Source organism: Piliocolobus tephrosceles, chromosome 4 (genome assembly GCF_002776525.5).
Source record: "Piliocolobus tephrosceles isolate RC106 chromosome 4, ASM277652v3, whole genome shotgun sequence".
In the NCBI taxonomy this organism is placed as follows: domain Eukaryota; kingdom Metazoa; phylum Chordata; class Mammalia; order Primates; family Cercopithecidae; genus Piliocolobus; species Piliocolobus tephrosceles.
In genome coordinates this window covers 147,941,021-147,954,108 of record NC_045437.1, presented here as the reverse complement: position 1 = coordinate 147,954,108, position 13,088 = coordinate 147,941,021, and the positions used below count along the sequence as shown (strand labels likewise).

General features: G+C 45.2%; 1 protein-coding gene and 1 long non-coding RNA gene across 8 annotated transcripts in view; both read left to right on the top strand.

The window, feature by feature from the left end:
• Positions 1–13,088, top strand: part of ARHGAP26 (Rho GTPase activating protein 26) — a 469,263-nt gene that overhangs the window by 40,396 nt on the left and 415,779 nt on the right. The gene's annotated exons all lie outside the window — the stretch shown is intronic.
• LOC111523276 lies at positions 4,354–8,907 on the top strand. Its single transcript, XR_002725488.2, has 2 exons — positions 4,354–6,976; positions 7,089–8,907. It is a non-coding gene; the product is annotated as an uncharacterized LOC111523276 (long non-coding RNA).

Genomic DNA, 13,088 nt, shown 5'->3' with positions numbered 1-13,088 from the left:
CTGGGGTTATTGTTAAGTTTAAGTGAGCCAATGCATACAGAGCCTGCTTATTAGCACAATGCCTGGCTTGCAGCTATTGCTTAATAAATGCTAGGTTTTCACTTATGATACTCTTGTGCCCAGCCTTGCACCAGGCTTTGAACCCATTTTCATCATTCCATTCCTGCTTTGGCTTCAGTGGCACGCAACTGAAATATTCTCTCCTTATTTCTTGGCCTGTAAGTAATTCTTGAAACCTCCCAGCCTCTAGGAACTTCTCATGGCTTGCAGCCTCCTCACCTAATCATGGCACTCTAAGAACTAAGAACTCCTGGTCACCCCCTGAAATAAGCTTACTCATCACCTAGCTGCTGTGATGAGTTGGCATTCTCATCTCCGGGATGACGTGTTTTGGAAAGGATCTTTTGTGAAAGGCTCCCCCCGCCGTCTACTGCCTTTTCCCCCCAGTGCTTCCTTTTCGCTTCCTGTAGTATGAGGGTTGTTCAGGCAGACATCCTGACCTTGCAGTTGCTGTAAGGATCTTTTTAACCCAGTTATTTACAGGAAAACTCACTGTAGCATGGTTGGTCTAATAGAGAGGTGTTTTTTCATATTTGTAGAGCTGGGGTCTCAATCTTTTGCCCAGGCTAGAGTCCAGTGGTGCAGTCATGGTTCACTGCATCCTTAAACTTCTAGGCTCAAGCAATCCTCCTTTTTTTCTTCCTCTTTTTTTTTTTTTTTTTTGACAGAGTCTTGCTCTGTCACCCAGACTGGAGTGCAGTGGCATAATCTTGGCTCACTGCAACCTCTGCCTCCTTGGGTTCAAGCAATTCTCGTGTCTCAGCCACCCGAGTAGCTGGGATTACAGGTGTGTGCCACAACGCCTGGCTAATTTTTGTATTTTTAGTAGAGATGGGGTTTTGTCATGTTGGTCAGGCTGGTCTCGAACTCCTAGCCTCAAGTGATTCTCCTGCCTCGGCCTCCCAAAGTGCTGGGTTTATGGGCATGAGCCACCACGCCCAGCCTCAATCCTCCCTCTTCTGCCTCCTAAGTATCTGGGACTATAGATAGGCACATGCTATCAATGTCCAGCTAATTAAAAAAAATTTTTTAGAGTTGGGGTCTTGCTGTGTTGCCCATGTTGCTCTTAAACTCCTGGGCTCAAGCAGTCCTCCTGCCTCAGCCTCCTGAGTCTTTGGAATTACAGGCATGAGCCACCATGTCTGGCTTCTAAAACAGGGGTATTTATGCTGGGCCTTAGCAACCAATTATCTGTGGGAGGGCTTGACTGCATGTTAATTCTATATAATTTCTTTTTCTTTTTCTTTTTTTTTCTTTTTTGAGAAGGAGTCTCACTCTCACCCAGGCTGGAGTGCAGTGGCCGGATCTCAGCTCACTGCAAGCTCCACCTCCTAGGTTCACACATTCTCCTGCCTCAGTCTCCAAGTGGCTGGGACTACAGGTGCCCGCCACCATGCCTGGCTAATTTTTTTTGTAGTTTTATAGTAGAGATGGGGTTTCACCGTGTTAGCCAGGATGGTCTCGATCTCCTGACCTTGTGATCCACCCTCCTTGGCCTCCCAGAGTGCTGGGATTACAGGCGTGAGCCACCGAATTCTATATAATTTCTAAAGAGAAAAATTCTACCTATCATTTCTGTGTAATTGACATAAGATTTTGTGCTGGGTTCCCAGCCTCTGAAAGGCAATACCAGGTCAGTCTCCATTGACTTCAGCACTCAGTGACCTGATAGGACTTTTGTGCTGGGGTGTGCCATATGGTTGTTTCAGAAGGAAACCAGACTGCTCTGCCCTTCAAAGAGTGGGAGGGAACTGGGTGACGGGGGTGACTTAGACAGTGTGTGTATTAATCTGCTAGGGTTGCCATAACAAGGTCCCACAGACAGGGCAGTTTCAATAACAAAAATTGGTGTCTCCTAATTCTGGAGGCTGGAAGTCAGATCAAGGTGTTGGCAGGGCTCTTTTCTTCCCAAGCCTCTCTCCTTGGCTTGTCTTCTCCCAGTATCTTCACATGGTCTTTTCTCTGCTGTGCCTGTGTCCTAATCTTCTTTTCTTATAATGTCACCATATTGTATTAGGGCCTGCCCTAATGACCTCATTTCCCGTAATTGCCTCTTTAAAGACCCTGTTTTCAAATACAGTCCCATTCTGAGGTACTGCGAATGAAGACTTCAACATAGGAATTTTAGGGGCCTCAATTCGGCCCTTGACAGTGTGGTTCAGGAATGCAGTTCCAAAATACACCTGTTACCTAAGCCTTGAGTTCCTCAGGTTGGCCTCTGAGGGCCAGCAGGGAAGACAAGGTCAGCCAGCTTTAGGCTTGGGTGTGGACTTGGTGGCCACCATTACTAGTTCAATAAGATCTTACTGGTGACTTAAGCCAGTTAACTGTTCCTCAGGAGGGTTGGCCAGGTCTGAAGTTGGTGGACAGTGCTGTCCACAAGTAGGTAAGCTTTGCTTATTAACCCTTGTGTCCTGCCTACTTTCAGACAGGAGCTGAGAAAGAGGAGTAGGAATACGTTGGGGAAGAATTTGTTGATAGTAGAAGTGGGATATTGTCCTTCAGACAGGACTCAGAAGTTTGTCAAGAGTTGGGAACACCATGGCTAGAGCCTTCCGGTAATCTGCAACTCCCCTGTTCTTCCTGTTAGATGTGCTGTGAACAGCGACTGCCTTCAAGAGGGGTTTGGAATCTGTTGACTTTGGCTGGGATGTAGCCTAAGGAGATTCATCGGTTTCCAATTCCTGTTCTCTCAGGATATTAAGTATTGCCATGAACTGGAAAATTTTTCTTTATTAAAATTGGAGGAAGAGTTGGAGTGTTTTGAAAGAGACCTGGATCAGGAAGGGAGCTGACACCAGAAGTTCCACTGCATTCCTACAGAGATGATTTTTATCTTTTTTGCATTGTCAGTGCTCAGTGGCTTAAATCCTCAGTGAAATAAGGTGAGATAAACAAGTAAATAAGATTCTGCAAGTGCTGACATGGTAGCTAGCTTGCGAGGCAGTGTATTATGGTTACTAAGTGTACAGGCTCTGGAGTCCCGCTAACCCACATTCAGAACCTAGCTCTACTGCTCGTTACCTGCGTGACCTTGAGCCAATTATTTAACCTCTCTGGGCTTGAGTTTCCCTATCTGTAAAATGGTAATGATATTGGTACTTACCACACTGGTTGTTGTGACAGTCAAATGAGATAATGTGTTAGTACCCTTAGACAATGCTCAACAGTTATAAGCCAGTTGTTAGCCTCTGCTCTTGTTATCAATGTAGGATGATTGAGAGGCTGTTTCCCTAGTCAGTTGGCTGGCTCCTAACTCAAGGGTAGAGCAACATCATATTACTTACGGAATTACATGATTTGTATTTTTTAGAGACAGAGTCTTGCTGTGTTGCCCAGGCTGGAGTACAGTGGCATGATTTCAGCTCCCTGCAACCCCTGCCTCCCGGATTCAAGGGATTCCCCTGCCTCAGCCTGCCGAGTAGCTGGGATGACAGGCTTGTGCCACTACGCCCGGCTAATTTTTGTATTTTTAGTGGAGATATGGTTTCACCATGTTGGCCAGGCTGGTCTTGAACTCCTGACTTTACGTGATCTGCATTCCTTGGCTTTCCAAAGTGCTGGGATTACCGGTGTGAGCCACCACACCCGGCCAGAATTACATGATTTTTATGCTTGCTTTTCTATTTCTATTTTAGCTATGAGAACTCACTTTAATCTTTTTTAGAGAACAACAGTTACACTGAAGGAGAACATTTCTTTTAAATGGGAAAGAGTATTTTTTAAATTATATTTTGTGTTTTGTTATAAATCTAAGGTTGGTTAGTTTTATTGGTTAAAAAAGTTTGCTAAGTGATGAGGGTTATGGATTCATATTCACTGCACACATTGAGATGTCCCTGCTACCTTCTGGCACCTTCCCCTGCTTCCTTTGCAGCGTCCAAACCCACTGGCTGTCAGCCCTGGTCCACTATAGGGCCTTTGCACAGGCTGTCCCCAGGACCTGGAGCACTTTTGCCACTTCCCCTTCTCACCACTTGCAGACTCATTCGAGCCTTACTTTCTCCAGCTAGCCTTCCTGGTCTGTCTGTGCTACTGCTGCTTTTTTCTTCTTATTTTTGTGAGACCAGGTCTCACTCTGTCACCCAGGTTGGAGGGCAGTTCCACAATCATGGCTCACTGCAGCCTTAACCTCCTGGGCTCAAGTGATCCTCCCACCTCAGCCTCCTGAGTAGCTGGGACCACAGACATGCACCACCATGCTTATTTATTTATTTATTTATTTAATTTTTATAGAGATGAGTTCCCAATACGTTGCCTAGGCTGTCTCAAACTCCTGGGCTCAAGCCATCCACCCGCCTGGGCCTTCCAATGTGTTGGGATTATAGGTGTGAACCACGGTGCCCAGCCCCTCTGTGCTTCTGTAGGACTCTGATTCTGTCCCTTCTACAGTACAGGGATATTGCTAACTGTACACTCATTTGGGTAAAATTTGATTGAAGTTTGTCTCATCATTAGATGGGAAACCCATGAGGGTAGGAACCATGTCTTTTTTTGTTTACCATCATATACTGAGCAGCTGAGAGCAACTTGGTGCATGATCGACACTGGATAAATATGTGTTGATGAGTGAGTGGATATCATTTTGATGTAAAGTGTGTGAGGTACAGTGGAGGCTGCAGAGATAAAGCCTGTTCCACCTCTTCGCCTGAGGAGTATCTGGTATCATAGAGAACACAATTAAATAGTGCCATAGGAGGAGTACGTGAGTGAAGCCACAATTCACAGGAGGATAGTCACTCTCCATTAGTGGAGAAGCAAAGGCATCTTGTAGGAGATGCCATGTGTGCCCTGGGCCTTGGAGAAAGAGGAGTTGAGTGAGAAGAAATGGGAGGAAGAGACACATGAGATGGAAAGAACTGTGTGAGCAAAGGCTTGTGAAGTGCAGTGTGGCTTCAGGGAATGGGAGTCACATGGTTTGGCTGGAGTCCAGCCGCCTTGCAGGGAAGCAGTGGGTAGTAAGTTGGAATGTATGTCTCAGCCACATTGTGGCAGGACTCCAGTGCCAGGCAAGGCACTTGGGGTTGGTTTGGAGGAAAAGATAGGGGGGAGGTGTGATCAGTCCTTGAGCAGAGAGGTAGTGTGATCAGCAGTGTGCTCAAGAAGATAGTGTCCAGTGCGGTTTGCATGGAGTGTGGAGGCAGGAGCAGTGGGAGGGGGAGCAGGTAGGAGACGGAGTGTGGGAAGAAGAGGGCTTAAGGAGAAGCCCACTTACCTACGAGTGGGCTGTGTAGCGAGGAGAGAGAGCACATGGATGGGGCTTGGTCACTGACTAGATGCAGGAGCCGGGGTAGAGGGAGGGGACAGAGAGGGTGATGGGATTTTGCATCTTGGGCTTCTGAAACTTTAATGATGCTTTTAAATGAAGGAACATGGAAAACACTCAGCATGGTCCTGGATGTGTGGGAAGTTCAGTAAATGTTAGTTCTCTCCCCAGTGCCAGAAATCAGGAGCTCAGGCAGAGAAGCAGGTGGGAGGGGAGGGGGAAGGTGGAGGTGCCAGCACTGTATTCAGGTGATGAGACCCAGCAGCTGGCTGGAACGAGCAGGAGCAGAGTTGGCACGGGACAGCGGCAAGTGCCACCTTCACAGAGTCATTGTTGAAAACAAGGGAGAGAGAAGGGGCTTGGGTAGAACCGGGGGACCATCCCCCTTTCAGGGTTAGAGGAGGAAAAGCAGAATGCAAGGGCAGAACAGTCAGAGATAAAGGGGAAGGGCACCCAGAGGATGGTGCCTTGCAGTCCTGGCTTCATAAGACAGGTCTTCCTGCTGTAGAGGTGAAGGATAAGAGGGCTGTTGGTGCCCTGTGGGTGGGATTGGGTCTGGGGTCGGGCCTCCATTTCAGCCAGCCATCTTTGTTACTCATGTTCCCTGACCACAGACCTCATCCCCATCCCTAGTGGGGGGATGAGAGGTGGCCATGTAGTAAGTGCCCACCTCTCATGAGGTGGTATGGACACATCAGCACAACTTCAGTGCTGGCTTCAGTGACTTGCCAGGAGCAGTCATTACATCCATACTTGCATCATACTTGCCAAATTGCACTGTTCGCCCCTACTGCAGAGATGGTGGAGAGTGGTTATATCAGCATTATTTTTATAGGACCAGCCATACTAATGTTGAAAGGTCAGGAGCCTTACTTAAAATTCCTGGACAGAACCTGAAATCTACTTGGAGTTTGGGTAATCAGAGTTTTAGTTGTGATTGATTTGTGAACTTTGACAGGTTTGTTGTCTTCTCTGAGCTTCAGGTTTTGGAAATGAGATATGAATAATAGGGTGTCAGAACAGGTTCTGGGCTTGTAATTAAGGTTCTGCTTTCTCTTTCTTAGCATGTCATCCAGTCCTAACACCAGGAATGTAGTTTCTGTTCCAGTGTTTGTTAGAAGTTGAGACAGCTTGGGTATTGGCAGGCTTCCTTAGTTCTGCCTGGCCTAGAAGTGTATCTTTCCTTCCACTGTGCCATGTGGGACCACAAAGGAGAGTGCCATGTACCAATTATTGTAAAAACAAGTCACTGTGGTTTAACCCTCTGTCTGTGATCTGGGTCCAAGCCAGGCTCCACTGGGCCTTGTTCTGGCCAGCCAAGCAATGCCCTGGTCAGGTGGCACAGCTTCTCCCCCAGCCTCTTACCTCTGCACACCCTTATTTCTTGGTGCTGTGCCCATAGGTGTGGCATTGCTGGCTGGGGTGAGGGACTAGCACAGGAGACAGGGCTGTCAGAGGGAGGACCTTTTGGTGTCTGCACCATTTGCTGTCATTCAGACAGTAGGTCTACTTGGGGTCTCTATCCTGTCTTTAATAAAAAAGCAAAGTAGTGAGATGGCTCAGACTCTGCAGTTTGGATCCTTTATTTATCAGCTATGTCACCTTGGAGATCACTTAGTGTTTCCGAGTCTTCATTTCCTCATGTATAAAGTGAGGAAAGTAAACCCGGGAGGCGGAGCTTGCAGTGAGCTGAGATCCGGCCACTGCACTCCAGCCTGGGCAGCACAGTGAGACTCCATCTCAAAAAAAAAAAAAAAAAAAGTGAGGAAAATGACATTACCACCTTCATGGGGCTCTCAGGAAAAGCAAAATGAAGTAACAATTGTAAAGAGCCTGATCCACGTGCTAACATACACAGTGACTGTACGCTGTGTGTGTTGTCATTGTTTCCCCACCATCAGCAGAAGGGAAGAGCTCCAGGGACCCTCCTGTTCGCTCCTTCTTGTGGCACCTCTCACCTGGAGTAATGTGGAGGGGACCCACATTAGAATCCCCCTTCCCTGCCCCTATAATAAAGTTCAAGCCCTACTGTCTTTTGAGGTGTGTCTGGGAAGGGTGCTCACCCAACTTCCAGCCTTCCTTCAACTCCACCTGGACATTGGAGCCAGAGCTGTGCAGCACAGTGAGTCTTAGGGGTGATTTGGTTGCAAGGAGAAACTGCCTGCTCAAACCAGCTAAATAAAAGTTTATTGCTAGGGTGCTGGGATGTCTCTGTACCTACTTTTTCTCTAGGACAGCTGGTGTCTTCTCTTACTTGCCTCTATGGACTGGTTTTCTGCCTCAGCTTGCACACAAGGCGGAAGGAGGCCACCCTAGTCCAATTCAAAAACACCCCTCAGCTTGCATGTCCAGTGTCTATTAACAAGCTCCTCTGTGCCCTAATTACAAATTCCCCCAAAGAAAAGCAGATTGACCCCCCATAGGTCAGAGGTCCACCATGGTCCCTGCAGTGGGGAGTCTGGGCTGTGGGTGGGTGGGCATGTTTCATCTCACTGATGGGGCAAACAGGTCACAAAAAGGGCACCTGGACAAGTCAGTCACACCCACAGGTGGCATAATTTTCTGGCCTTCTGGCAGGAGGGAAAGCCCTCTCCTCCCATAGCCTACTCTGCCAGGCATATGCAGCCTGAGGCTATTAGGCCTTCTGGAGTTTACCAGAATAGACAGCCCTCTGCATCACAGGCCATGCGTGCCTCATAAAATCCCCATGTGGTTCCAGATCTCTGGATTACACAAACCGATGTTTCCTGAACAGGAAGAGTAGTCATATGTAGGTGATAGGGGAGATGATTTTAGGTGTACAGTGACACAATATTTTATACTGATAATTATATGCTTTATTTGGAAAACTTAACAACTAAGGATCAAACCCACAATTTCACAATCATTACACAGAAAATGTCATTATAGATGTAAGTAATAATGAGTTTCTTATAAAAATTTACGTAGTATGGACTTGAGTTTTTTTTTTTTTTTAAGTGAAGGTGGGATGATTGAATGATGAAAGTTGAGAAGCCCTGACTGGTGTTGCATACACCAGAGATTCTTACCTGTGAACCCATGGGAAGACTTCAGGAAGCCTGTGAAGCCCTTGAAGTTGTAGACAACGTTTCGGATTTACTTACCTTTCCGCCATCGTTTGTGGAGGAGGGAGAGTGAGTCATTGCTTGGTTTAGAAATTTAGTGTTGGAACTTTCTGAGGGTTATTTATTAAAGATTCCAATTTCCTTCCCAAGAGATTTTGATGTAGCCGTGGAAATGGAACCCACAAATGTGCATTTCACGTGCATTTAGATGACGAGTGCAGGTGGTTCTCAGACCTCACGTTGAGGAACACTGCTTATCAAGAGATTCAGGAGACCCCAACGTTGAGAATTCAGTTCTGACCCATCCCAACTTCCTTAGGATTGTTGTGCAGTGGTTAAAACTTTCTTGTCAAGAATTTTTGAGTTCTTTGGACAAAAGGTTTCTAGATAAATTTATATCACAAATTATTAAGGATTTCTTAGTAAGGTCGCTGTCTTTGATCAGTCATTTTGTTGTTGGGTTTGATCTTTTTAGTCCAAGATGCTTAAAAAAAACCAAAAACCAAAAAACACCTAAGGCTCATATTGAACATTGCCATCCTGGAGCTGAAGGCTGTGGAGTAACTTCAATTCAGTGTTAGAGAGAGACAATCACAAGTGTTTGTGAGCAGCTATGATGGCCTCCAGCATGGTTCTCAGACAGCAGGCGTGTATCTGTGCAGCAGTGGGATGGGCAGAGCAGGACCTTGCCCCAGACATGCAGAACAGCAGTTACACTCTTCCGTTTAGGAAACAAAAGCCTTTTCTTTTGCATGATCTTTGATCTCTGCGTGTTCATAAAGGCCATAATAATAAAACATAAGAATGAAACATTTTAAAGCAATTGCAGTGTGTCAGGTACATCACGTATGCATTTTCTTATTTTTCCCAGAACATTACAAAGTGGAGTCTATTCTTAGTTGCATTTCATAGACGAGGAAACTCAGACTTTGAGGGTAACTAGGTAGGACAGCAAGATGACTAGCCTTCTGCCCCTGCACCTCCACTAGAAATCAAATTACCTGGGAAGGCAGTGCCAGGTAGTGGTAGGATTAAGTAGCTTTTGCTCTACTTAGAGCAGACAGGATGCCAGGAATGAGGACTCCTTGAGGTGGAACTCAAGTGGAAGATGAGTAAACTATATCTTAGAGACAGATTACAGAGCTTCTTGATATTCTGTTTTTATTTTCCTTTTATTATTCCCTATCTTTAAGGCATCTTAACTATGTTTCTGTGGACCAAGAGAAGAGAGGGTGAATTACTCACACATGGGCCAAAGTGATCAAAGGGATGCATTTCTCCACTCCACCCCAAGCTAGTTTGGTGTTGGCAGCAGTAATTGGCAGGCTTCCTAAGGTAGAGTGGTTTTTTTTTTTAACTTTTTTTTTTTCATGGACTGCCTTACAGAGGTGGGAGGTTCCTTTGATGGCCCATAGTAGAGTTGGGAAAACCTGCAAGTGCACTCGTGCATTTTTCTGGGTAGTAGAGTCCTTGACTTCCATTATAGTCTCAGAGTCATCTGTAACCCTGAACAGGTGCCTTACAGCAAGGGGAATGCTTTATTGCTGGGCCATGGCTGGGAATTATCGTTCCTGGACCAGCAGCATCAGCATTGTCTGGAAATTTGTTAGAAATTCAGAATCTTGGGCCCCATCTGGTACCTGCAGAGTTGAAACTGGCATTTTAACAGGATACCCAGGTGATTTATATATACACATTAAAATTTGAGAAGCACTTGGACTGAGTAACCCTTTCCGTTTGGTGAGTTAATTTCCAATGCCAACTCTGTGTTGGAGGAATTTTTATTAAGAAAAGCCATGTTTCCTTACAGCTTTGTTTAGAAAGTAGGGTGCCTCTGGTAAGTGTAATAATTCTCATCTTTGCCCCGTAAGTATTGGTGCTCAGCTGATTATAAATTGAGTCAGATCTAGATAAAGGAATTTTTGACCTACGTAGGTTAATTGACATGAGCTGTTAGGTTGGTCATAAAGGGCTGACCCAGCCCTTTGAGGGAAATAAAAAGTTGGAGATGACAAACTATTAACCTGTTAAACCTACTCCAATCCCCCATTAAGCCTTTCTTCTAAGAGTTCATTGGTGGGTTTTAAGGAAATAATTGCACTGGCTTCTCAACTTGTCATGGTTACCTTGGAGCAGTCTTTACTGATCTCTTTTCTTCTGCTTCTTGCCTTTTGCCTAGAATTGGCCCACTTTCCGTCTTTCTATCACACTAAGTTTTTGATGAATCATCAACAGTAGGGCAGTTTAGTCTTACATTTGCCCAGAGTGCTGCCTGATGACTCAGACTCACAGTTAATAAATGCAGCATCTTTCGTTTTGTGATTGTGTGTTTTCTGGTGACATACATGCTGGGTTCTGTTAATCTCGAAAGGGGAAGGCTGTCTTCATTTTGGCGTGCTTTGATCTGGCAACTTCTCCAGTTAATGCTGAACTTTAGCTCACTGTTGAACATTAACTCTCTGTGGGTGTGTTGGCAAGAGATCTGCAGGGTTGAATCTCAGTATAATTCCTATATAGGAAACAAGTATAATATGGTACTGGAGATACGCACACACACACAGTGTTTGTGAACATATTTATCAGATACCATATATATAACTGACGTATATGTATATGTATAATATATACACACACACGTATATATCTCACCGTGTGGGTGTGTGCACACACACCATACATATATGTTTACTCATGTCACAAAGTCCATTATAAATTACAGTAAAGTATTCGAACTGTTGAATTGTGTGTACTTCTTAGTGGTCTTCATCTGGAACCTTGGACACTATATTGGTTATATGACAGTCTCCCCAGTGGAGGAGTTGTTGAAGGCTAAACCCCATATTATTCTCTTTTATATCCCTAACCTCTAGCCTGGTGCCAGGCACATGGAAGACCAGTCAGTGAATAGTTGCTGAGTGATGGATGAACCATCTAGGGATCAATAACTGTACTGGTTCACCAGTGAGCCCTTATTTATTGAAATATGAATGATGTTGATAATGGCAGCTATCATTTATTGTGTGCTTACCATCAAATAGGCACTTTAAATACGTTTCGTTGTGTAATTCAACAACCTTATTGGGCAAGGGGCATAACTATTCCCGTTTTACAGCTGAGGAAACTTATAAAGTAACTTGGTCAGCATCATTCAGCTGGTGAGGGTGGAGCTGAGGATTGGACCCTTGGGCCTCTGGCTTGGAAGCTTGTGCTAAACACATGAGCATTTAATTCTCTTCAGGTAAGGGCACTGACCTGTAGAAAGCGATAGGAAGCAGCAGGTCATGGCTTCCGCATGGCTCCTATAACATGATCAGTATATGCAGATTACAAATGTCGGCTACCCCAGTGCCTGGTGCTCCTCCCTTCATTCAGTGTGCCCTTCCCCCTTCTGTGTGTTTTTTTTCTCTTCCTCCTGCAGAAATAAAGCCACAGACATCTGAATGTGTTCCCACTTCTCCCGTTGTCCACCCTAAAGCCTGGCTCTTGGGACTCTACCACTTTTTTGGTTTTTGGAACAAACTGTGTTACTCTGCTGTTTGCTGGTGTTAGTGGCAAACTAATCTCAAAGCACTGATCATAAGCAAGTACTATAAGAAAAAAATTCCTGTTTCCTTCCTCAAAGGTGCAGGACCAAGAGTCTGGTTTGAAACATATATTTTTTTTAGATTTTGCTAAAAATCAGTGTCCTGCTGTCTTACTGAAATATGAATGTCACGGTGTGTGTGTTAACAAGTATTTGATGGCAATAATTGCTTTTGACAGATTATAGCTTGCTGATGGCTATTTAAAGGCAGTCTTTCCTTAAGTTATTTCTCTCTACCACTGCTTTGGGTAAAATGATTTTTTCTCTTGTAATGCCTGTCATGACAGAATTTTCACTTTTTAAAAGTGGTTGTCTTATTTGTAAACCTGAAAAGATCTTTTCTTTTCAGTGGTTTATAGACAAATAGCAAAGCAATGGATGAGTACTGTAAAAGTCTGGCGATGACTTCACTTATTTTTGTGTGTTCCAGGGCTGGATGTGACTCATGCACATTTGGGGACCAGCTCCACAATGGGTTTCACACCATAGTTTTTTGTTTGTGGAACACTGTATGAGTTTCAGTATGTTTTTGTGTGCGTGTGTGTGTGTGTGTGTGTGTGTGTGTACGTTTGCTGCAGTTTGCCTTCCCATGCTCTGTGTCTTAACAGCTGTGTCCTGGGATATTCTTGCAATCCAGGTTCTTGAGGATGTGTTGTTGTGTTGTTGCTTGCTGAGTGGAGCTCTTGCTGGTTGCTCTTGTATTGGGCAAAATGGGAATATTAAAAAATCCCCAAGAGCTAAGCATGGAGTAGGAAGCATAGTTCCTGAGGGTTGTCCCTATCAAACACCACACCCTGGTCCTCTAAGACAGGACAGAGCTGGAAGTGTGTGGTCCTCAAGGCCTCAGTACTTACTGGTTTAGCTGACATCCCACAGGCAAGGCTGCAGCCCTAACATCAGCAGCTGTATAAGCTCCAGAGTGGGTGTCCTGGCAGGAGAGCCAGACAGGTGATTTGTTAAATTATTACCTGTGTGCAGCTTCTGGCCTCTGGTGCCAGGCAGTGTGGAGCTTGGCAGGATTAAAAGGAGGTTGATTACACAGCCAGCAAAGGTAGGAGGTGAGACTGCCAGCTGCCACTGTGCTTAACTGTCG